The sequence below is a fragment of the Triturus cristatus genome, chromosome 10, assembly GCF_964204655.1.
Source record: "Triturus cristatus chromosome 10, aTriCri1.1, whole genome shotgun sequence".
Lineage (NCBI taxonomy): Eukaryota > Metazoa > Chordata > Amphibia > Caudata > Salamandridae > Triturus > Triturus cristatus.
This window is the reverse complement of record NC_140593.1, coordinates 934,871,267-934,898,696: the sequence shown is the minus strand read 5'-3', so window position 1 is coordinate 934,898,696 and position 27,430 is coordinate 934,871,267. Positions and strand designations below refer to the sequence as shown.

The following is a 27,430-nucleotide window of genomic DNA, read 5'->3' as shown; positions in this document are numbered from 1 at the left end:
GCAATTCATGGGTTCTCTACCTTTTTCAAGAAAATTACATCACACAGAATGAATCCTCTGAAATATACCCACATGAAAAATTTAGCACACTCAAACATCCATACCTTATAGATGCTAAACCATGTTCTAGAACATTGCTTTATCACTGTCTCCGAATTAGCACTAGCTCATAAACATTGATTCGGGATTTAAATAAATGTTAGCAGCAAGAGCCTGCTACTGTTGTCATAGTTGTGAGGTTACTGTGACTCAAAGTCCTACATGATCTTGTGGAACTATGTAGTAATATTCTACATGAAGAGTTAAACAAAGAGGTAAAACTGCTCTGTCTCTACTGGAGTTGGAATACTGTGAACTATTTCACAAGGCTTGACTGAAGAAAACCATGCTTGGTATCTATTGCACAGGTCTACTCCAGGATCTATAAGTGTGACAAATTTGCCTACAAATGGCATGGCCACCAGTACACCATAAGAAATACATTTTAAATTATAATACTTGTTTTTTCATACAGCCGACGTCTTCTATTAGTTTGGCCTCTTAGCAATGTGGTGGCCATGGAAGTGCATGCATCAGACAGCACAGGAATTATTAATGTTTACATGTGCCAATTGTAACAGATACAGTGGAATATATGATGTTACAACGCATGTAATTACAACTCATGCTTTTACAGTGCAGTCTTTACATCACAACTACCATTACATTGCATGATTTTACAATGCATGCAATTGCAAAGCATTTTTTAAAACTACCATTACAACACATTCCATTACAATGCATGCCATTACAACGCATACCATTACAATGCATAATACTTTTAGGGCAACAGTAGGGTAAGTGTTGGATAGTGTAGGGGTAAAAATTACTATTCCCACTCCTGTGAGTGCAACAGTAGGGTAAGTGTTGGATAGTGTAGGGGTAAAAATTACTATTCCCACTCCAGTGAGTGCAACAGTAGGGAAAGTGTTGGATAGTGTAGGGGTAAAAATTACTATTCCCATGTACCCCAAAACCCATACCCACCCTAATACTAAAAAAATCTCCATTACTTACCTTATAATGGGTTGTAATGACATGCGTTGTAATGGAATGTGTTGTAATGGCATGCATTGTAATGACATGCGACGTAAAGGCAGTTGCGTTGTAAAGGTAGGTCATTGTAATGACTGCGTTGTAATGGATATTTCCTGATACAGTGTAGCTTAAATACAACTACCTCACAAAACAGAAAGGAAAAGGGTGATTACTAAATTATTAGATCTCGGTATAAGCCAGTGAGTCTTACCTGACTTGTGGTGGCTTTACTACTTACGAGATAGAAGCTTAGTGGAAAGTCCCTGCCCCACCCCAATACAGTTTCCCGTAAACATCTCCAAAGCTGTATTTCGGATCAATTTATTGCTGCATGTCATAAATTCATGATTATGATCGAATATTGAAATTTTCAGTTGTACCAAGGTGAGAACATATCATTTACAAATGTGACATCACTATTAAGCATAAGTTTGATAATGAAACATGAATGAAACCAGTAAACACTCTTCCGTATTTGGATAAAACCACAGGTTTCCATAAAGCAGGGATAATATTGGAAATTTAGAACATCACCACTGGCTACCATGCCGGATCCTTATCAATAGCACACCTTGCATGTTGTCTACATTTCAAATATCACACAGCAAATTGTGACAAAACTAAACTCTAAAATAAGATAGCAAGAATAGTAAAGACAATTGGCACATTTTGGATTTTAGTATTTGAAAAGGAACACAAAGAAAGGAAAATTACAGATCTCTCAATTTATGCCACATCAGGCATGAGAGGGTCACCAGTTTTGGTTTTAAGCTTTGATCAATGAGGCCTTTTTCTCTGAGGAAAGGTACTGGTTATGTGTCAGTCTCTGTAATGAGTCTTACCACTTCACATTGGAGATCTAGGGCCTTGGGCACTTTTGCACTCTAATTAGATAACCAATGAATTTGTTTTGTACATTTGACGCTCTATGGGTAACACATTGAGCAGTACTCCAAGAACTGGAAGGGGGTTTGGAATGCAGAGACTGCATGACACAAGCATTTATAATTAATTAACTCAGTGTACCCTCCTAGTTTTATTTTAAAATAATAATAGAATTTGTATTTACAGTAAGGGTAGTAGAGATGTTCCATCATCCTTGAACTGCCAAGAGAGTAGAGATTTGAAAACATATTAACTCAAAAAAGGAATGAGGCATCTGTGAGACAAGGCATTACACTACAATTATCAGGGTGTCCTTTGCAGAATGTTAAGCTACGAAGGAAAAAAGTTCAGGTGTCATTTGCAGACTTTTGTCAACTTCCAACAAACCTTTGATCTCTGTTTATTACAGCCAGTCCATAGAACAGAGTTGCAAAACACAATGTTCCTTAGCCCTGAATTTTCAGAGTCACTTTGTGGAAGGTTGGACAACTCAGTGGTTTGGAGACCAAATGGCTTAGAATACAGTATAATTATAAATATTGAGGTAAACCGAAAACTCACTGATCAAAATGAATACAAGTCCACTGAATTGCCTAAGCAGATTGTATAGGGTGATAATTGGCCAGTTCACAAACTTACAGTGTTCATTTACCATGGCTTCAGGGTCTAGTAGTGAGTGTATATGGTATATGGATCTGAAATAGTCCAAAGTGGTCTTTCAGTTACAGCACCATGCTCGTGGCAGAGGTCCCACACTCACAAAGGGTGACTGCAGTACAGAGGTCCCGCACAAGTGCGGGACCTCCGCCATGACTGCGGGGCTTTTGCATCGAGTGCAGAAGACTTGTGATTCGAGCCCCTTGAATGTCAAGTATTCAGTGGGACATTCTTTGGTTGGAAGCCCAGCTTCAACAGCTGTCCACCAAACTCTCAATCAGGCCCTGCATTTTTGAAGAAGCACAGCTATACTAATTGAGGCAATCTAATCAAAATGTTATTCACCATCAGTTATTGGCTTTGTCTACCATGGAAGCAGAGGAACGTAATACATAGTCTCTGAAAGAACAACTTTGCGTTATCAAACAGTCCTACAGAAGTACAGTACATTTCCTAGTTACTAAATATATGTCAAAAAGACACTTTAGGAATCAAAATATCACACCTTTGAAAAAAAAAACTACAACATGCTTGAGATTCTCCTAATGTTTGATTGTCCTCTCAAGTAGTTGCAGCTTTTAAATATGCATCAGTGAAATAAACTTGACTTTGTGTGACTAATGAAATGGTTACTTACTTGGAGGAATAGTTTTGCAGCTTTAAGAATGTTCTGAATTCACAATCTGCGGATTATTCCACCATCTAGTGGTTGGTCCAGATTAGTGTCTTTGTAGTCTCTTTTCTCTTTTTTTGTGAGGGCACCGTTGACAATTTGCAACTTGAGCTATGCCCCTCCCTGTTTAAAGTCAGATGTGCACCCCAGAAACTCCTCGGCATAGTCACCATCTTCAGATTTTTTTTCCCCTTTACTGACAGCTTGAAGTGTTATTCTCCCTTTTATCTACTTATTTCTCCCTCTTAAATTCCTTTGTAAATAGACCTCCATTGGCAGAGGTGGGCGGGTCGCATATAAATCCAGAAAAGTCTTCAAGCTGAAAATCTACACCTATCAGTAAGTAATCCTTTCATTTTGCAGCATGATTCTATTCAGGAATCACATGCTGTGATTTGACTATATAGCAGTATTTTGTCCTGATGGTAGCTGGGGTATTTAAGTGTGTATTTACAAACAGATCTTTCAGCACTCTTTGGCCCACTTCTGCCTCCTTGTTGACTTGGAAGTCCACACAGTAATGCTTTGGGAAGGTGTGTACTGAAGACCATGTGGCTGCTTCACAGATATTGTCCAGTGCTACGCTTTCAAAGAAGTTGAGCGTTGCTCCCTTTTTCCTTGTTGAGTGCAACTGTGGTCTTTCCTTCAGTATTGCACCTGCTGTCTTGTGAAAGACTGTGTTGTCGGTACTATCCATCTTGTGTTAGTTCCTTAAGTAACAGGAGAGCCCTTCTTTGCCTGATTGAAAGATATAAAGAATGTCTCCTCTTTCCTGATGTATTTTGTCCTTTGTAGGTAGTGCATTAATGCTCTTCACACATTCAGTATGTGAAGGGCTTTCTCTACCTGTGTGTTTGGATACTAGAAAAAGACTGTTTAGTGGATGCCCTGATTAACATGGAATTTAGCCACCACCTTTACATGAATCTTGAATTACTACACATTATTGCTTTCTCCATGTGTATCTGGACATACGATTCCTGTGTAGTAGGTACTTGGATCTCGCTAACTCTTCTCAATGAAATGATTGCAATTAGAAAAGTTGTCTTTAGAGTTAGGACCTTGAGTTGTCCTTTTGGCATTGGTTGGAAGGGTGGCATCATTAGTTGATTTAGCACCACATTGAGATTCTAACTGGGCATGGGTGTCGTTCTTGGGGTGCTATTTTCTTTACCCACTAGAGAAAATGTTTTATTGCTGGTGAGGTGAAGACACTTCTCCCTAATAATATTCTTGAGTAAGCCATAATAGCCACAAGGAGGACCTTTAGAGAGGTGTAGGAAAGGGGCTTGTGCAGCAGGTGGGTAAATAATGTGATCATGGTGGCATCCTATGACCAATTCCCGCAATGCTCCTTCTTGTTGCACCAGTGTGAGAATCTGTTCCACTTGTTGTTGTAAATCTTGTTACTGTCAGCAGCCTTGCCTCTTTAAGCTTTTCAATTGACCTTGTTGGTAGTTTGAAGTGACCAAACTCTATGTCTTCAAGAGCCATGCTGTCAGACTGAAGGTGTCTGGTTCCCAAAAGCAAACTTGACCCTCCTGGATTGTGAACACATCCTGATGTGTTGGAAGTCTTATGAACTGGCCCCGTGATACACCCATGGGATTTGAGAACCATGTCTGTTAGGATTAGAGTGAAGTGTTCCTGTTTGCCCCTGTGTATTATGTGTGATATCATTGGAACTGGTGGAAAAGTGTAGGCAAAGCTCCTGGACCATTTAATTGACACTGCATTCCCTTGCTACTTTGGTTGGTGAATCTGGATGCAAAACTTTGAAATTTTGTGTTCTTGCATGTTGCGAAAAGGTCTTTGGGTAGTGTCCCCACCTGTGTTAAATCTTTTCAAGTTCTTCCTCTTTACGTTGTCATTTTTGCATGGTGTTTGCCTGTCTGCTTGGCCTGTCCACTTCTGTGTATAGCTCTATTGTTAAGTGTATCACTACAAGTGATATCTTGTTCCCTATCACCCTTTTTGATATCTCCTGGGCTAGTTTTGACTGCAGGTATGACTTTGTTGCCCCTCATTTGTTCAGGAAGAACATTGTTGTTTTGTTGTCTGTCTAGATTAACACTGCCTTTCCTGTTAGATGCTTTTGCTTTTGTTAGTGCTAAAGAAACTGTCTTCAGTTCCAACACATTTGTGTGGACAGATGTTCTGCTGGTCAATGAGGGAGTTGGTGGTTTGAATGGTTACCCCGTTGTAATATTCTGTAGGTTCCGCCATTACTTTGCACCATTGCATTGCATTGCAGATAGCACACTAATGACTTAGTAAGGAAACTAGTGAGTACAGGTCTATTTCATTCATTCATTCACATAAGGTATTGTCTCCAGAGAGCAGGGGGTATGTGTGAAGTCCCATCGGCCTTGTTCAGCTCACAAGGCCTGGGCAGAATTCTATTACACCACCTTCCCAGGCATTTCATGGAGATCTCTCAGGCCAGATGCCCACTCTCTCTCTACATATATATACTTAAAGGCATCTGCAACCGTTTTCCTATGTAGAGTGTAATTAGCTTTTCTTGCTATCTAATGTTGTTCCTTATACTCATCTTTCCACAGTGAGCTTAACATGCTTATCTAACTATCTCACATGTACTCCCACATGTCAGGAGTTTATATTCTGGTGGTATGTAGCAAGGATGATGGTGCAAGTAATCTCAGATGCCATTTTAATCTCACATGTGGTTGGCAGTAGCAGAGCATACAGGATTCTTCTAACCCCCCCCATATTTTTCATTTGTCATCCCTACTTCCTCCTTCTTTACTAACTTCTTTACCCCTCCTCTTCTTTCTCCTCTACAGAGTGCCTCACTTCTGTTACCCACATATAGTAGTACATTCCTCTTTTGGGGTGAGTGTTCTCAGTATTTCTCAGATGCAATCATATATCAAAGAATATTTAATTTGAGCAGATATAACTAAGGGTGTGGGTCCTAAATAATTCAAAACTATGGGGTCTATTCAAATACTGCATTTTGTAGCATGTTTAGTAGTTTTACATTAGTACTACTAGAGAACTACAAAATGCTGTTCACAAACCTACGAGTGTAACTCTCTACCTTGACATCTCCTATCTTTTGTATGGGGAGATCTCATACATGTAAGTTTACTAAACAGTAGCTACTTTTGGAGGGGGAGTGGCTAGAAAAAGGGACATAGGTACTACTAATTGGGAGTGGTGTAGGGAAGAGTTAGGAGGGGTTTAGGGAGAGCTAGGGAGGGGATGGATTGGGGAGGACATGCACCCACCCACGTAAGAGTTAGCCCATTCCTATTGATAAACTGCACTTCTAAAGTTACTGCACCCAAAATGGGACCCAAGACAGTAGTAAATTATTCTGTCTCAGAGTTGGAGCAAGCCCAGCATCACACAGGGCAAACCACTGGTTAGGGACTAAAAGAAACCCTTAGGAAATAACGGCAACATTAATTAAATTATTTAAAATAGTTACAAATATAAATAAATATAATTTAATATTTAAAGAAAATCCACAAACTAAATAGTATTCATTAATAAATATAAAATATATCACAACTTTTTAAATGTATAAATTAGTGTAATATACATTTATATTAAAATATAATTTAATTACTTATATTTATGTCTGTATCTCACTTTTGATAATAATTAATGAATAATAAAAAAAGTGTACCTTTCTTCTTTAGGTGGGAATATATTTTTTTAAAGTAAACAACAGAAAAATAATTTTCATTGAATTAAATATGTTTATATTATTTAAAGATTTAATTCAAAATTAAGTTATTTTTTAAATATCTTTTTATTCTTTTTCACAGGATGAATATCGCATCATGAAAACATCAACAGGTCCACAGACAGTGGAATCACATTGAGTACAATGAAAAAGAACAGTTCCCCAACAGTCCCACCTCCTGCCCTCCACTACTCTCAATTGTTCATAATAAAATGTCGATTGATAGCCATTACGACGAAAATGAGATATAGCATTCTAACCCTAAAAGGCACCAGCTGGATACCTCGTACATTGTTCATAGCTCCTACCCTGGCTAAGCCAGTGTCACATGGAGAGCAGATAAGGGTTTCCATGCCATAATTTCTCCTATGCAAAACCTCAGCCAAGCTCCCAGGTGGTCATCACTTTCCATTCATTCAGAAGCTGACTCAGTCTAGATTAAGGGACCAGTTTCACCCTGGTCACTTCATACATATTCACTCGAGGGTCCGGGATGTTGTGTAAATCAGCTAACGTTGCCACCCACACAGCCAAATCATCCAGAATGTTTTCATCTCTCCTCACATGTTTCATTCACACTTCTTTTGCCACTGCCCATTCTGTCAAACACCAAAGCCAATCTGAATATCTCAGGGGGGGGGGGGGAAGACCTCAGTCACTTTATGGCGATACGTTATTTTGCAAGCAGGAGACCCAGTATCAGAAACTTCCTACTTTGTTTCTTGTTATTCAGAGTGGGGATCAGGCCAAACAGAATGGTGTGGGGTGTAGGGTGTATGTCCCAACTGATGGCCCTATTGAGTCTCAAAACTATATCTTTCCAGTACTGCATTAAGGAGGGGCAGTACCACACCAGGTATATGAAATCTGCCATAGGGTGTCCACAGCAGGGACAGTTGGCCGATCGGGTGCTGTAAATGTTATGTAAGAGTTTTGGGGATAGATATGCCTGGTGCGTATGGTTACATTGGATCAGTTGAAACCGTGTGTTTGAGCTGACTGTTTGTACTCCTGCATGTACATTTTCTCATGTCCGAGAGGACAAGGGTTCCCCCAGAGCTGTCTCCCATTTGGCGTCTGCTTTTGGTATGATTTTTGGAAAGTCTATTCTAAGAGCTCGGTAGAGCAGTGAAATCAGTCTAGTGCTCCCGCCAGTGCTATGAATGATACTGGTGCCTGTGAGGGTTCTGGCTCTTCTGGAAAGCTGGGCGATATCTCTCTGGCTGTTGCGGAGATCTTTGCATATTGTAAGTATTGTCCCGTATCGAGCGCAAGGGAGTAGATCACATCCTTCCTTGTTATAAATTAGACCCCTGGGTATAAGTCTCTGAGTATGTCACAACCCTCATCCTTCCACTTCTGCCGGGACATTACATCTGCAATTTGTGCAAAAGGTTTTAGATCCGACAGCAGCATTGCCCTCGCATACAGCGCGCGACACACTACTTTCTTGACTGTTAGTTCCCATATTCGGCATACCTGTTATATGATAATGGGCATACCTGGTGGGAACCAAGCCCCGCTCATGAGCGGAAAGCAAAGTGGCTGTCTCCCGAGGGAGCTACTCAATAATGTATTTATGGTATGTTGTAAGTGCGCTGCCAAGTAATAAAATTCTATATTAGGTGTCTCCAATCCTCCCTTGTTCAACTCCTGCTTAGGCATAGCCAGTCTGACCCCTTCCTCTTCTGGGCCCACAGGAGGTCTACAATCAGTCTATCAAGTTTGGCAAGCAATTCTGGGGGATGTCGGAGAAATGGCCTGCAGCGCACACAGACAACTGGGAAGGATCACCATTTTCACAATGGCAGCCCTGTCCATCAATGATAGGGAGAGATACCTCCAAAAATGAACTGAGGCTCTGAAACCTTCCAACACTCTACCAAAATTGAGCTCCAGAAATGTTTGCTCATTCAAAATTAAGTTATTAGTGCTGTAGAATGTTTTAGCAGTACTAAGTTACACTACAGTTTGAGACATGTAAACCTACACTTTTAAGTGACTTTACACTTGGATTTTGGAATAGCTACAAATAACAAAGTTACACCAGTGCGGAAGATAAAATGTATGTGTAAATAACTCACAAGTGTAAGTTACCTTTGTGAATAGCCTGGTAATGACTGTAATGGTACTTCTCATCAAGCGTGTTCTGAGTAATTCAAAACTATCACTAAATATGACTATTTTTCTCACCTAGATGGACCTCCTGATGTGGTGTAAAATTTGGTTAATTCTCAGCTAGCTTTGTAAAAGTATCATTGCTCACCTGAGTGGTCCTCACTCAGGGTTTCAGTTGTGAGCACATCTCTTTTAAATAAACTAAACAAACAATATCTGTTCAAAGTAATTCCCAGATTTATGTTTACATGCCTTTACACCTCAAACATTTGGACAGTGCATGTGCATCATATAGAAGTACCAGTCTTTTCCCCTGTAAGAGCTATATCTTCTCCACCCCATCACCAATGCTTCCGGTTATGCTTGAGCACAAGGTACCTAGGTCAGCAGGCATCCCTAGAGTACTCCAGGAATCACTGGGCACCACACATGCACCATTGCAGCTCATAAATGCTTTTTCAAACCAAGCAAACATGCAATGTCAATTAACGCAAACGATGAAGAGAGATGATCCTGCTCGACTATCTTTGGATCCTAGTGCTTTACCTTTCTGTTCATTTGCCCTTTTATCTGCGAATGGGCTAGCATAATAGCCATTTAATGTTAGCCGTATCTAAAGTGTAGTTTTCATCTACAAAATATAATGTTTATATTTGTTAGGTTCCCACAGGACAGTCAAACACCCAAAAGAGAGGGGGAGGAGCCAAGATGGCGACCGGAGCAGACGCTTGAGCGCCCGGCTCCGTCGGCCCTTGGCCTCGGACTATCATCCTGATCCCTATCCTCGCCGATTTTCGAGGTGCACCGTGTGCGACGACGCGCTGACCGCGCCGCCGCTTTCCCGGAGTCTTAGCCCGCCCGGATGCCGGAGTTCTTGGTGCCTTTGTACTTTGCACTGGACCCCTGCTCTATTGTGGCCTTGGCCGGCCCCCTGGAAGCTCCGCAGTCACTGGACCCGCTGGCGCAAACCTGAGCCCCGCGGTCCCGATCCCGCCTCACACCACGGACTGTCGCCAGATGAGCCGGGGGAGAGAAGCCCGGACACCTCCTGCGCCCTGCACCTGACGGGCTGGAGCTATAGGGTAAGCCCCGGTGTGGCGGGTCTTCTGGCCCGCTCTGTGGACCGCGCTGTGGGAGGCTGCAGACCCCCTTCTTCTATCGCCTAGTCGGCGGCACAGAGAGCCCGAGGGAGGGGAAGCGACTGTTGGCTTTCACCTGTTGCGGCGCAGACCTGATGGGAATTGCCTCCTTGTAACGACCCCCCCCTGGCCACTGCACCGTTCAGCGGTAAAACATGGCGTTGATTGCCTGCCTGCTGCTGGGGGGGGATGCTCCGGTCTGGCCCGCTACCCGCCTCGCCCTCCCTCTACCAGATTCTAGCTCCACAGTGCCATCCCGGATTGCTGCCGATGTGGGGGCGCAGCTTCCGCTGACATGCGGCTCCGTTCTGGCTGCCCTGCGGGACTTTCGTCTGCAATTGTGTGCTGGCTTGCAAACACTGAGTGAGCGGTTCGACTCCATACTGTCGGCTGCGGGTCGTGAGCGCCCCGTTTGTTATCAACAAGACATGGGTCGGCCGGTGCTTCTGTCCTCTTACGGGGCCGCAATGACTGTGTATAACCGTGCTACGCTGGTGTCTGCAACTGGCTTTCCCGGTATCCAGGATCAATCGCTCTCCTGCTCAATTGCGGATACTTTGTTTCCCCGTTCATCACTGCCTGCTTTGTTGTTGCCTGCCCCACCGCGCCCGCAAGAGTATCCAGCTGAGCGACACCTGACGTCCTCGAGGAATCGTTCACGGTGGCCTACGGCTTCTTTTATGTGGAACTCGTGTACTTTACAGGCCAGGTCTGGATTTTATATGGTGCACAAGGGGACCTCAATAGCCGATCGGCGGCCATTTTGTGACTCTACTTCTCCATCTTCTCCCCAGCGGCCATATTGTCTTTGTCTGCACGGGATGCGGGGCCTTCATGTGGGGGCTGGTCTAATCTTAAGTCCGCGATCGGGCCAGGGCTAGGTTGAGTTATATCACCATGGTTTCACGGCTGGACTGGACTCGGACTGGAACTGTTTGCATATGTTGTGCGCACTCGTCGCGAATTGTCTGCCTTCATTTAAATTGCTGTGACACGTTCTCTTCACACGATCGCTTTTGGGTATAGTGGGTTTTCAGTGTGAGGAGGCGTGGCTGGCCGGTGGTCCCGGGCGCTCCGAGGTTACGTGGGGCTCCTCCCCGCTTTCTTTCTTTCTTGTTTTCTTATTTTCTTCATTCTATTCCTACTTTCTCTCTTGTCTATATTTCGGGTTCATTGGGCGACAGGCACTATGCTGGGGGGGGGGCAGGCCGTAGCCTCCGCATTGGTGTAGGGTGGGGGGGTAATTCACTGTTTTTTTAGTTCTATGGGCCTTTTTCTTCTATGTCTCTGCGCTATACTTGTTTCGATTCGGGGTCCGGGTGTGGGGTGGATTGAGTGGGGGCGGCTTTGGAGGGGTGCGTATTTACTCACGTGACTATCCTGTTATCTAACTGCACCGCCTCACTGTCTGAGAATTTCTATGGTCGTTTTAATGATGCTGCTGCTCTCCTGTGTGGTGAAGCCATCTTGCGGACTCGAATCTCCTTGGTTCTATCCTTTACTGACTTTTTCTCAAAAAATTATTTTAAAAACCTTAAAATTAACCTTCACTTCTCCTTCCCCTGGTGTCAAGGATCTCTCCAGTGTATACCTCGTGAATCGTAGCTAAGCTTGATCATCAATGCACAAGGGATGTAATGTTTGACTCAGTGCTTAACCGTATTGTGGCCGGCCGGATGGTTGTAGGCCCGTATTTGTTCTTTTACTATGCACAAATAAAGGTTTTAAAAAAAAAAAAAAAAAAAAAAAAAAAAAACACCCAAAAGAATACATTACCGACACATTAGACAGAACATTGCACACAACACATCAAACACATGCCAAAAATACCACAGATATTCCTTACAGTCAACTATCCCTTCAATGCTGACTGCAATAGCCCCAATGTATGCCAAAAATGCAAAACAAAAGTGTGATTACCACTCAACTACTGTGCAAGGTAAGATAATCAAGCCTCTTACTCATTGCCTCTCCAACCTAGAAGGCCTGGTAGATATTGTGCAACATACATGCAGTATGCTAATTTCAAGAATTATTGGGATTTTAATTTTAATTTAGAAGATAGCAACAAGAAAGAGACAAAACATTTTCTAGATATTTTAAGTAGTTTTAATCTTAGCCAATGAATAACCACTTCCACTCCCAAAGCAGGTCACATTCTGGATGGTGTTTTGTCTAGTAAGCTGGACCTCAAGGTTGATGATATCTTTCCTTTTTTATATGGTGAAACCACAAAGCTATTAACTTAAGCTTAGAACTTACTTCACACATAAAAAATACAAAAAATCATTTGCAAGTTATAAACATTCAGGCTTGGAGTCAAGCGTGTAACATGGACTTGATAGCCAAGCTTGACATCTCACATTCTCGATTTTTGAAAAATGCCATTCTAACAGTGGCATCTTACTCTGAGTGGCTAAAAGCTGCAGAAACCAAGCGTACCACTGTCAAAACTGTTAGAAACTACAGAAGTAGACCATCCGCCCCTAATCCCCCCCCAGTTCAAGGAATTAAAACAAAAATGCGGAAGGCAAGAAAAATTGTGGAGGTAACACTATAGGAGGGAAGGAAAGGTCAAATACAAAATATCTATTCAAGAATATACATTTTTTATTGAGATTTAAGTCTAAATAATTCTCAACAAAAATAAGAGAACTGAAAAGAACTCTGTAAAACAGTGTAGATTATTTCTAGCCTATCCTCTACCCGCACCATGGCTCCATGTCAGCTGTTCTGTGTTTAACTGGTGGATATCTTTAAAAATAAGGTGGAGGAAATCCATGTTATAATAAACATTTGTTACACCCGCACCTCCACCTCAAGAACCAGATAGCTCTGTTTCAGACAAATTGACCCTGAACAAGTTTCCCTTGTTTACGGAGAAGAGAGTAGCCGAACCTATAGGCCAAATTAAAACAAGGGCTCCTTCTGATCCATGTCCCCCTAAAATAGTCCATGAGATCTCTGGGGTAGTCACGCCTCCCCTCACTTTGCTACTCAACTCCATTCTGAAATCTGGTCTTTTTTCCACAGAGTGGAAAGAAGCTTCCATTCTCCCACTAGTGAAGAAACCACAATTGGACCCTAAAGAGGCAAAGAATTATCGCCCTATCTCCAGGTTATCATTCCCAGCTATGGTATTTTTAAAACACTTGAATCGGGTATTATGAACATTTGTAGAGGAGAAGGCGATCCTAGATTCAGCACAATTTGGCTTTAAGCCAAATCATACTATGGAGTCAGAGCTAGTTGTGGCTTCAGAGGATCTGAGAGGGGTTTTAGACAGTGGAAGAAAGGCTGCAATGATCATGCTTGATATATCTGCAGCCTTCAACACTGTCAACCATGAGGTTCAGATAGATCGCATGCCAGAAATAGGAATCGAAGGGTCAGCCCTGGAGCTGCTTCGATCATTCCTTACGTACAGAGTGCAATCAGTTGCCTTGGGGGATCTGGTCTCCAAACTTTTTTCCCTGCCATGTGGATTTCCCCAAGAGTCTTCTTTGAGCCCCATGCTTTTTAACATATGTGTGGCCTTCCTCACAAAATTATTCCGGTCCTTTGGTTAAGCTCCAGTCACCTTGCAGATGACACACAAATTGTGGTGGCTATCACGAATGTTATCGATGAGACGGCACACTGTCTTGAGGGCTGTATATCAGCCATAGAGCTATGGATGGACGACAACAGCCTCATGCCCAATTTGGCCAAAACAGAGTTCCTCCTTTTTTGCAAAAATCTGGTTACTTGGGACCAATCTTGATGGCCACTGACACTCGGTCCCCACCCCGGCTTCCACTGCCAAAACTCTTGGCATCATTTTTTACTCTGATCTGTCCTTTAAGGTTCAGACCAACAAGCTCACTTCTTCCTGCTACTTTCTTGTGCGCAAATTAGGAAGATTCATTCTTTCATTCCCTTTGAATCTAAAAAATTAGTGGTCACAGCCGTAGTGCTATCGAGGCTGGATTACTGCAGTGCCCTCTATCTTGGCATTCATCAGTGCTCACTGAAAAAACGTCAAGTTTCACAAAATACTGCGGCAAGACTTTTGAGAGTAATCTCAAAATTCAAGTCCCTGGCTGAGACTCTTCGAGAACTCTACTGGCTTCCAGTGAAGAAAAGATTCAAGTTCAAGTTCAAGACACTATACTAAGCTCATAAAACCCTGTACAGCAATGCCCCAGCTTACTTGATAAAGAATCTTTCCTAGTACAAACCGAACAGGACACAACAATTAACTAACATCAGGACAGTAACCAGCCACAAAATCAAAGGAGAGAAGTGGGGTGTCAGGAGTTTCATCCATTCTACAGCTCAACTGTGGTACAATCTCCCTGAACATCTGAGAAGCCAGTCTAACCTGCTTAGGAGTGTGGCAGGAACTAGTCACAAAAACAAAACTTTTGTGAATAGATCCTTTGGGTTTCAATCAAGACTATCTTTGGAGACTCAGTTGTGAAATGAAGTTTTTGTTGTTTGCTGTTTCCTCAATTCAAACCAAGACAAAGCTTGTTGGTGTCAAGTTGCGAAACAGGTTGTACCGCCCGTGAAATCCGATTGAAGCAGGTAGAATAGCCAATAGCTGAGTGTGTTTTCATATGTGAGGAACAAAGTTTATAATTCCAACAGCAATTACTTAGCTTTTCCTAAAGTTGTTTAAATAAGGATTAAATGAGAGTAAATTGTCATTGGGTCATAATAAGAGCTTGTTGTTATATAGAGCTTGGTTCCAGAATGCTTTTTGTTTGCAGCACTATACATGGCAAGTGATGCTAACACTCAAATTAGCCATCTTATTTACATGAAGTTTGGAAAGATAAATAAGAGCACTGAACTTCAGCTAATGTTACATTACCGGCATGATTGAATGCTTACCACTTGATTTAAATATGATAGCATTTGTCCCTCTAACTGCAGCTTCTTATTAGCATAGTCTGTAAGTGTGCTTTCATTGCAGTGTCTCACTTGCCACTACTTGCACAAATATAATTTTCTAAAGGGAGTCATAATCTTTTTTAATGACTTGTCAGATAGTTTATTCAAAATAAAATTGAACGATATTCAAGGAAAGGACCTTACTAAAAAGGTATTTTTATTTTTGCAACGGAGTTATCCATTCGCAGCATTTCAAGAGTGACTGCTGTGTGTTGCTGATTCTTCTCGGACTTGGGTTGAATTGAGGCTTAGGCAAAGATTTATCAATATTTTATGCAATGCAATGCAGCAAAACACCTTACTGTGCTGCGTGAAAGGGAGAGGGCAGGAATGTGCCATATTTAACCTTATATGATGCATTCCTGCCCTCTCCTTGCGCTGACAAACGTTTGGCTGCCTAGCGACAATGCACGCACCCTTGCACCATGGTTGCAGGGTTCCCTCGTTGCAGGCAGGATTGTTTTTATGCAGGAAGGGATGTCTTCTGCACAAAAACAATCCTCTGAGGCATTTTCCTCTTTCTACATGTGCAGCAGAATGCAGCATACATAGAAAGAGGAATAAACTAGTATAAATAAAGACATTTCTCCTTCTTCCGCACCCCTGGGAGGGTGTAGTATTTTGATGCATTCCCAGGTCAACCACTCATTGTAAATCTGGGAATGCACTACAATCCAGAGGTGGATGCACGGGAACATCCACAGTCCATCCATGAATGCATCCCTGGGGCAGAGTAACGCAAGGCAGCGACATGCACTGCCCTACATATGTTCAGATTTCCCAAGCCACACAGGACCTGGCAAGGTGGCCTTGCATGGCTTGGTAAATCAGACTTTACTGTTGCATTGCCATTGCATTACCTTGCTTGACGCAAGTGGAAAACAACACTTTGATAAATCTGGCCCTTAGACTCCCCTGTCTCAGAGATATTCATTGACCTTGGACTGAATGCGGGTTCCTAGAAGGGTTGGTGGTCCCCTGAAAGATTATTGGCCCCCTGCACTGCAGGGGCTGCAGGGGCTTGTGTTATGCACCTAGATGTGACATGATAGATATCCATCCTTTCCAATAGCCTGCAACAATTGAAGCATGATAGTATCTACTACTCAAATTCAACTATGTTCTATGATGCTCAAGTTTTAGATTCAAGGTTTGAAATAGCTGCATATAACACTCCACATGTATTATTATCTTCCAATAAAGTTTAACTGCTGCGGCCTGGGATCCAAAGTGGTTGCAAGACAATTTATTCTGCTTAGACAGAGACACATCCAAAGTTCTTCTCGGAGTTTGATGGTCGCCATCACGTCCCTATTTTTCTGGTCCACCAGCCCTGATTCAGAACAACAGCCAGTCACATTTGCCTGAAATTTGGGAGTGGAATTCTACAATATTCTTCAACCTCCAAATGAATGCAATAGTCAAGGGTGTGCCACCAATTACTATCAGCAAAGTCCAACCACACTTGGCCAATCAACTAAAGGTCACACTAGGCCTAATGATAATCCAATCAACAACTTAACTTTCGGCACACAAATAAAAAAGAGAAATAGACTGAAAACTGTTTACAAATGTATAGCCAAGTTGAGATGGGGCCTACACAAAGCAACCAAACCGAGGCAAACATGAAAACTCTTAACTCATAATGGCTATTGATGACAGAGCCTTAAACTTAGAAACAATTTAGACAATTACACACTAACCCTACCCTTCAGGAATTGGGCTCTGTCGAAACGCCTCAATCACCAACTGTGCATTGATACAGACTAGCAAAGGCGCGAGACAAGCCCACTAAATTGACGGTATAATAGAATAGACTGATCATGAACCCATGAGGTTTAGAGGCAATTCAAACGAAGGAAAGCGATCTGCAACTCTAACATTCAATGAAGAAATTTTATCTTTACCCCTTATGTCAAATGATTACATACATCTCTGGGTAATGTCCCGGAGCACCCTGTGTATGTTTAAAACTCATATCCTTGCTACACTTCAATCACTTTTTATTTTTGTTAAAGGTTATTCATATATGACAACCATACAGTGTCATATAAGGGGGGGAGGATGGCACTAGTATTGGGGGCGGCGGCCTCCCCCCGCTCTTAACTGCAGCTGCAAATGCAGGGATATCCAGTACCGACCCCTCACTCCTACCTGCAGCCGTCACAAGGGATCGCCAGTACACCCCCGCTTTTACATAAGTCTGCCACGGAGAGGTCAACGCAGGGACCGCCACGGGCAGCCAAAGGTCTAGGTACGCCACTGCAAATATATAATATTATCATCATGAAATACAAAGTATTTGTCACTCAGTTGCAGTCACAGGCACAGGCCATACTTTACATTTTCCAACTGTGAAACCTTTATTATATCGTCCCTGCCAACGCCTTATTTGATATTGTGAGCTTTCTTTGAAGTTGTCTTTATAATGCATATGTTTAAATCCCTTCCTGTCTATAATCAGTTATTATGATGATTTCCATCAGTCAGCCTCCCATTTAATTAGCATGTGAAGGCGTGGGCAATTTTTTTTGAACGCCCATTAATTTATCCACGTCCTTAAAACTGAAAAACATATTTTGCTCTGTTTCCTGCAGACCTCTCAGTGTTAATTTTTGCAATATGCATTACTCCGATTGTGCCGTATTGATGAACGTTTACTGGTAGGAAAATACTGAACAATTAAAAAATGTAAGCTTTTGCAAGCTCTCGACAACAGTGTCCTGCCAAAATTTGCAACATGTGTGCAAGCCCACATTAATAACTCAGGTTAAATGCCAATACAAAATCAAAATTCTAGTAATTTCTCTTAAATATTAGCACAGTTGAGTCAATTTTCCAGAAGAACAATCAAAGTAAAATCAGAGATACATTGGTCAACAGTCCTCTGCCCGCAAAATTTTCTTTAATTTAGATTTTTCAATCTTTAATTGGCTCCCAGAACAAAATGGAAGAGTAATATAATTTTAACTTCATGATTGACTCGTGGGTCTTGAGTTGTTTAAATTAATTTGTCTTCAATATCCAACGTATTTTTGAATAATGTTGTTTGTAGCCAATATAATTGTTCTCTACTTGTTCTATCAATGTTGAATGAGATCTCATCAAGCAAATAAAGAAAAACAAATACCCCTTACACTTCTATCAAGTAAAAATGCTAATACTCCTGATGTCCCTTGATATGCCAAAAGGTTTATTTCTCTTGAGTTTAACTTCATGCAGTAAGCCTGCTTACCAGTCCCAAATGCACATTGATAAGCTGTGATGTGTCAGGCAATTATCATGGGCCTCTGTTTTACTATGCACAGTGTTTTTTTATTTTGATTGTACTGGCAGTAAGTAGGGGTGGGTGGAACTCACGGAGGTTCAATCCATGGAATTCTGTGGAGTTACATAAAACTTCACAAATTCTGTGGAGTTCCATGAGCTGTGGAATTTATCACTTTGCACTGCTCGCGTTGATTTTTAGCGTGGTAAGCTTGCCCCGTGCTGTAAAATTAGCACAACTAGCATCAGGATGTGTGCCAGACGCCGCTGCTGCTTTCTGCCCACGCAAGAAGATTTTCTACTGGAGCGGCAGCTTTCTCAGCATGAATGGTAGCAACCTGCCGCTATCACCCACGTTGACAAATCTCGCCGGAAGGCGTTCTAGCACTCAATGTTGTCACTCGCGCTCGCCAACTTAACATTAGCAAATTGTGCATGAGAAAAAACTCCACCACGCAGCAGTTGGCGGAGTTTTTCCAGAACCCCGTGCTCCAAGCAGAGCGCGTAGTGGGAAAATCTCTGCAAACTCCACCGGCAGAGGGGAGTTTATCGCCCACCCCTAGCTGTAGGTCTTCATGGTACTTCAGTGTTCCATTTTTTGCCAAGGAAGATCAGCAGAGGAAGACTTTGGGGGTAATTGGTGCATATCCTGTCTGCCTTCTTTAGAGTGCATGTAAATGTATACACAGGTCTTCCTGTCCCAATTAGAGTTTATACAAATTCAAACACTTTAAATAAGACTGGACATTCAGCAATTTTGATGAATGTACCACTTCCTTCAATTGCTAAATTGCCTCCCTGGTCATTTTGGCCAAATCCAAACTTGGGGATTCAGGCATTTTAATTGTGGATGACATTTAAGAATCAATAGGGTTTGTTCTGGTCAAAGTTGGACTGTGGTAGGCTCTTCTCAGTGAAGGTTATACTGTGAGGAGTAGATTTTGGCCAAGTGGATCCTCGTGTATGTTGTGCCTTTAGCAACAGAGATACCACAGCAGATTTATTTTCATCAATGAAGGAGCTGTGCTGTGACACTTTTTGCATGTTGGGATTGTGGCTTTTAACCAGTCAGTGGGTGGGGTTGGGTTAGTGCCCTTTATGGATTAAGCTGAAAACTCTATGGGGCAGATTTACAAGCCCCTTGCAACACCTTTACGCCGCCATCACTTCTCTGACGCAGTAGCATCGTAAACAATGCACCACATTGCGCATATTTACAACGTGACGCAACTAGGGAAATGCATCACGTTGTAAAGCCCTGCACTACATTATACCTGCATCAGGTATATTGTATGCAGGGTGGGCGTTCCGACGTAAGAAAGCCTCATAAAAGTGACGCAGTGAAATCTACAAGATTTCACTGAGTCACTTTTACGACGCCACTGCATCATAACCTTGCACCTGCTTGAAGCAGGCATAAGGAGTGACGCAGCATGATAGGGATGGCATTCCTGAATATTGCTGGAGTTGCGTCATGCTTGCGACACGACTCCAGCAATGCGCTGCCGTTACGCCAAAAGATGTGTCATGCATCAGTCTATCCTTGCGCCACGGTTTCTTTGTGTTCCTGCGGGTCTGTGGACACCTCACAGTTTAATACCCGGCCCATTCATTAGAGCCCGGACCCCCCAAGTAGTCCCCAGCCCCCACCCCCAGTACTCCCACAATCAAACTTGATGCTACTACTGGAGCTACCTCAGGCACTGCGAGGGGCGGGGGGTAGGCGTGGGTACCAAGGCCTTCAACGCCCCTCTAATCTCCGCTAAGACTGTACCTATATCGTCCCGCCCTTCCAATGATGGGACACTTCCTGTCTGTAAGGGTACTCCTTGCGTAACTAGAGGGGGCACGCTGGGTACTGCAGGCACCCCGGGTACTGGGGTAGCCGGCACCGGGCTAGTAAGCCTCGGCGGGGGATGCTCCACAGGCATTGGGAGCACCGGTTCCGGCGGGTTAAGGACTGGCATAGGGAGTCCCACCGGCAAGGGAAGCACTGGCTGCTGAGGCATCACCGGAAGGTTAGGTGTGTCTCCTGATCCCCCGCCCCCCTTACCTTTTTTGGTCACCTTAGGTTTCTTTACTAAAGGTGGAAATGCTGCCTTGGGCGGGACTACGGTTCTCCGGGGGCGGGCCCTTCAACTGGCTCAGGGATCTCCTCACTATCGGACACTGGGCCTCCCCCCTGTTCGTCCTCACTCTCATCCTCATCCCTGCCCAACTTTTCCAAAACCAACTTCAACAGTTGAGCAATCTCTGACTCGCCCCCTTTTCTCTTCGGATTGCGTTTAGGAGGCATGTTCACCTTCTGTGACTGCTGCAATAACCCCCTCTGCTGAGATGCTCTGCGCCGGCTAGCTGGGACAGAGTCACCTATCAACCCTCCCAGTCACACCACACCGTATGCACTGCACCCTGCGTATGTCCTGTACATCGTTGAACTCAATCCTATGGCTGCCACAACACCCCTCAATTTATAATAGGCAATCAATGCTATCCAATACTATTAAATTAATTCCCTTAAATTCTATCCAATTGCTATCACACACCCCCTTTGATTTACCAGCATGCGATCAGTATTCCATATGCTTGCTTATTTTGAAAAGAGATCTAACTGAACAGAATCAATGGGGATTGAACACATTGCCTTTGTGAATAAGAGTCTCCGACCTTAACTAAATAGCCCCCACCTCGGCTCCACCCCTTCCGGGCCAGGCCCCGACCGGACGTGCGTCACGGCCTGACCCGGAAGCGCTTCGCTCGGCCAGCAGCCCGGTGGACTGCTGGCTGAGACCCGACCTGAGAGAGGGGGGGTGTGGCCTAGGACCTGGGGGGCCGGGCCCTAACAGCGCGCTCACCGATGCTCGCGCTTTTCCTGTGCTCAACACAGATTGTCTATGCTATCAATTACTTTCTCCCCTCAAACCCCAAAGACACCCCACCCCCCACAGCAAACGTAAATCTTCAAAGTGCAGTTGCTGGCAGCAAGAGGAACTGCCAGGATCTTGTATCTTCCCAGCCTCACCTCTGGTAACCCCTGAGATTGAGGCAAACCTGTGAAACGTAGGAGTTGATTTTTTAGCAATTGCCTGAAGCCTCTTGGGGAGCGGAAGAAACGTTTATAACTTAGAAATACAAACAGGAGGAAGAAATTCAAACTGGTTAAGACAGTTCATCTCAGTGAAAGCAGATCAACATATTAACATAATTACACTTTTTTTCCTGTTGGAACGAAAATAAAGTGCTGTGGCATTCCTATGTGCAGCTTGTTAACAGTAATGGTTTCTTCAACAAAAATTTCTGCACGAGTTCATAGGCAATCGGCCAAAGCCTGATCAATTACCAGATGACTGTTCGTTGTTATGCGTAAACCAGCTTTAACATGCACAGCATGCCTGTCAGATTTTTTAGAAAAGTGAACGTAACTATGCTGACGGACCCCACCTGCCGTTCCACCCTATCGGAGTGTTTGTGTACTTTAATGTCTATGGATTGGTTGGAGCAATTTTAGTTTGCTGTATCTCCTCTTTTAGCCAAAAAAGACACATTTTTAGTACATCTTTTGTCAACCTCACATTCTTACCTGCACGATAGTTGGGACTGGGATTATCAATAGCTGATTATTCTATTATCAGTTGCACAAGGCTGCGTCAAAATCATATTTCTGGCTTCACTTCTCACTAATGTTCTTTGGGTGACTGCTTTTTGCACTTTTTCACTTTTGTCAGTGGGTATTCTGATTACTGGGTAAAGGCTGCCCTACATCTCCCTTAAATTAGTGCAAGCCCCCCCAAACCCCCTTGCAAGTGTTTTAGGAGCCACAGCCATTGATGTTGAATGCTGGGGTTGTTGAGTACCAAGGCTGCCTAGTTCCAATAAAACACAACTTCCTCTTTTTTAAACGCCCCGCCCAAGACAAATTACTGTCTTGGTATCGCACTCTTGCAGGTTCTTTTTCATTCCTACTTCCTCACTGTTTTCGCATCTCTTCCTTCAACCACCTTACTTTCATTCCTGCCTTCCTCTGTTCTTGGTTAACAAAAAAAGGGGGGAATTAGAGGTTTTGGAGGTTAGGTTCACCCTCCATTTTGTACATAGATCAAAAAACAACCTGAACGAACAGGTAAAAGGAACCTAACCTGAGGGCGTCGGAAAAACAATTGGATTCCGAAAATCCCCAGAAACAAGGAAGAAAGGGGCAAAACCTTTCCTTTCTTGAGTCCCCTCACTCACCAGGGTTTCCCCACGGTGACATGCTTCATCATTGGGGTCCTCTATGGGCTGAGGCGTGCTGCAACTTGCGGATTACGTAGGAGCACTTAAAACAGATTATGTGTGGTGCAAGTGTAGTGAAAAGGAGTGGGACAAAGTGATAAATAATCAACTAGTGGGCCAAATATATTTTATTCTTGCTCCCAGCTAATTGGTTAAAAACGGGGTAATATGCTAAAGGCCCTAATTATAATGAATAGGTGTACCTAGCATATGGTCAACTAGTTTTGAGCTTCCCCAGCTCTTCTTCAGGACTACACCGGGACCAACCCAGTGCAAGAAACCACTCCTAGTAGACCTAAATATGGTGAAGAAAGTGAGACACTGCAGCTAATAGGCATGCGTTTAAATTAATACATACGTAAATATACGTCTGGCAATATATGTTTAGAAGCAACAATATGCCTCATGGTCAACGGAGGGGGTGTGGAAATCTCGTACACTTGTACGTTGAAGACCACACTCTGGCACACCTACTAGAGCCCAAGTCTCACGGACCGCAATCACTTTGTCCCACTCCTTTTCACTACACTTGCACCACACATAATCTGTTTTAAGTGCTCCTACGTAATCCGCAAGTTGCAGCACGCCTCAGCCCGTAGAGGACTGAGAGGACCCCATTGATGAAGCATGTCACCGTGGGGAAACCCTGGTGTGGGAGGGGACTCAAGAAAGGAAAAGTTTTGCCCCTTTCTTCCTTGTTTCTGGGGATTTTCGGAATCCAATTGTTTTTCCGACGCCCTCAGGTTAGGTTCTTTTTTCCTCTGTTCTTGCTCAGGGTCGAAGCCAGATGATGAAAATAAGTCCCAGAGCCAAAACAATAAGTGTAGCTGTCACCATTTGCCACCACTGGCAAATATTTAGCACTGTTTTCCCACAGCCTGACCCCTCATCTCTCAAGCGAGTTTTACAGTTCCTTTCTGGACTGCAGCGTCTGTTATATGTTCTACTGTCCTATACTTTTCCTGATTTCTCCATTCTCGGTCCTACCATTCATTATAAATCCCTTCCTTCAAGTTCCTCATGGCCGTCTTACCTCTTCAGAGCACCTTTCCTCTGCACTGTCTTCTTTTTATCCCCTGCTCACTCTGCATCCTCCGGCCAACTTGCACCCACAAGCCTACCCTCCAAAACCTCTCTCGCTCTTCAGACTCCCTGATCCCATGCACTGCTTACCACCCCTCTCTCTATTATTTTGAATTATAATTATGAAGATTAAATATTTGTCAATCGCTGTATCTCTGATAGGTGATCAGATGTGCCTTACCATGCTAGAAGCATCTCTGATGACTCCCTCACTATTTGCAGTACACGAGGTATGAATGCAGAATCAGAGTTCCAACCTAGAGACTTAAAGCAGAGTCCTCACAGGACTCTAAACTTTATCAAATTGTTTTAAATATAACTGAGGTATGGCATCCAACACGGCAATGGAGTGGGATGCAATGAAGGTGGTACTGAGAGGAGATTGAAATGGGAACACTTATTGGGCAAGCCAACGGTTAACTTCGGGTGTAAAGAAGATGGAGACATTAATTACCGACTTGGAAATTAAGTTTTCACCTTAATCTGAACTTCAACAAAAACTGACAGACAGCAACCCAAAATACAGTGAGCTATATAAGGCCATACTAAGGGTAGAAATGTGCTAATCATGTGTACATAATATAAAAGGCATATCATAATACCATACTACAAAATACACACTTCACCAATAACAGCACTATATAACAACTTGCAACACACTGTACCACATCATACTTATAACAACCTGCCACACGTTATGCTAGGCTGCTAATGTACAGTACATACCAATCTAAGAAAACAGCACAGACCTGAACTGGGATACACTTCAAATCATGTGCATTCATAAGTATAACTCACAAGAATCTACTTATGACTAAATAATTCGGAAACTAAAAGTGAACTTCATCTACTCTATCAAAAATGAGAATTCAGACTCCAGCCTGACATGGAATCCTGAAGACAAATCTGTGGTGGTATCCAAGCTCTGACAGTATTATGAAAGCATACTAATGAAAAAAATGTGTGCTACACAAAACACCCTAACATAGCAAAACATAACGAAAAATGGCATGGCATGACAACAGTTTATATAATATAACATATCTTACAGTATTCTTACCATCAAGTGCACAGACACATACACTCCCTGCTGGGTCAAAGAGTTGTATAAACAAGCAAGGCTTGGGTCCTCAACCACCTGGACTGGACCACTATACTAATTGACAACAAACAGGATGTCCAGGAAGACTATTCCACTCACATTCAAAAGGAAACTTAGACCGAAAATTCTAGAGTTCCAAGCTTTATTCAGCCTAATTTGAGTTATTTTAAAACACAAGACAGTAAAACTTATTTATGCACGTCTTGAAATGGAAAACACATATTTAAAGAACACCATATAATACAAAACTCATTTGAAAAAATGTCATACAAAGCTCATTGTGACATAAAGCACAACACATTTTTGAAACAACATGACAAAAGACGTTTGTGTTGAAAAATACATATACAAACATGAAACAACTAAACCAGTCCTAAATTTCAAATTAAACACTCGGCGGACACTGTCTCATAACCAGGCTACTGCCTGTTGTCCTGCCTGTGATTACAGCAAAGGGGTTTACACGATGTCAAGGTTTTGCCTAAAGGGAGGGAACACAATTTGTCTCATTCCTCATGGCACACCCCATTAGAAATACCCCATGTGTAGAGGGGCTAGATAAATATTAAAAAGCAGTGTTCAATTGTTGATCCATGACGCACCCTTGCTCCTACAGTTCAGGACAGTGACTTGAATAGTGGTAGCAACAATTTGCGATCGCTCTTAAGATAAGATTTTATCACTTCACATATTCCTCTACATGTTTTGTGTTATAAGGTGCTTGGCTTATTATTTGGTTATGAACCATGTCAATGGTATATAATAGTTTGGGTGGAATTAAAGTAGCCTCTCCGTTAGTGTTGATTGATTTCCAGAGGTCATTCCACATGGCAATAAGTGCAGAATCTGTGTGATCTCTAGGCCTGAAAGCATTCTGTCTACCTGTAGCAGGCCCTACAGCTCAATGAAGGATGAGTTCTTGCATATGGCTGCCTTTTCAATATGCATCTATGTCGTTTTGGTCTGTAGTATGTTGGGTCGGCTTGGTCAAGTCGCATCTTCCTTACCACAGGTTTGATTATAAATGTTTTTAATTTGCATTGAATTTCACCCATCAATAGGGAAGAATAGATTGTCTCTTTTGTCACAATGGCAGCACAGAATTCTAGGAGAATGGATTTGAAGATATTTGGAGGGCAGGGAACATCTGGTGGGCCTGCAATTTTTATAAACTTGATTAGGTCAATAGAGGCATTTTCAGTCAATAGATTTAAGGATCACAATGTTTGTACTCCATTAGAGGTAGCTAGTATTGGTTGTGAGGGTGCTGATTGGGCATAAATAAATATCATTTGCATTTTAGTGGAAGTAAGATTTAAGGTTGGCTGCATTTTCAGTGAAGTGATTCAGTAAGTATGACAAAGTTCCTGAGTGTTTCACATTTGTTTCAGCACTCTCAGGGTTGCAATATTCATTGACTATCTTGAAGACCTACTTGGATGGAATTTAGCATCAGGGATGTATTCTACCTTTTGACGGAGTTACTGGAATCTATGTACTGCTTTTGGAAATGCTTTTTGTCACTAGTTTTGTATGTTTTCCTCTATATTCTTTTTTTCTGGTTTCAATCTTTCATAGTTTTGTATCACTATTAAACCACACATCTTTCTTATTGTATGGTCAAAGCCTTGTTGTTTTGAGATGAATGACCATGCTGAATGCTTCAGTTAGCCATTGGTTGAACTGTTTGACTGAACTTTTCATTTCCAAGGCGGGAGAGACAAAGGGTTTTCTTGGAAAGATGTTAGTTTTAAATTCTTCCACAGTCTAAAGGATATTGTTGCATTAAATTGTGATGCCTTTTTATACATTAAAGGGAGGTTCAACTAAAACTGGAATAAGTGATTGGATTGCTACATAGGGCTGTTTCCTGTTATCATTATCAAGCTTCTTGTGGCCAGGATAGCATCAAGAATATAGGCAGCCAACTGGATGGGTCAAGACTAGTTATGGAAAGCGAAATGCTTCTGTGCAGGTGAATAGGCCGGATGTCCTGCAAAGCCCTCTTTTATTAAACAAAATATCAAGGTCTCTTAGGATACAGAGGTTTTGTGTTCCATCGATATGTCCTTAATAGAGTCTAAAAGAACCACAGCCAAAGCAGAGTTGTGCGGGGGTCGATAGAGGAGGAGGAGTGAGGCTGATAAAGTTGCAGATACAGAAAAATGCAGCTTGATATCTGGAACCGAGTCTTATGGATATCCCCATACTCCCATGGGAAATGGGGACAGTAACGTCCTAAATGGATTAATCTATATATTTTCTCAACTGGATATAAATGTATATACTTTGCCATCAAAATAACAACATTCAATAATGTTTCTTCTAGTATTAATTTAAATGCAAAGTTATTACAAAGAAGTGTGTTTACAGTTAAACTAATACTAGAAGAGGCATCACCTTAGGAGTATGATATAACCGACTGTTACCAAACAGTATCAGAGGAGGCTGGATCCCTGTAATGCACAGTATCTGAAACATTCTCCTTCTTTGCAAATGCA

At 42.6% G+C, this 27,430-nt stretch overlaps 1 protein-coding gene across 2 annotated transcripts in view; it reads right to left on the bottom strand.

The window, feature by feature from the left end:
* The window catches only part of LOC146796270 (protein Wnt-3a), a 258,547-nt gene that overhangs the window by 115,764 nt on the left and 115,353 nt on the right, over nt 1–27,430 (bottom strand). The gene's annotated exons all lie outside the window — the stretch shown is intronic.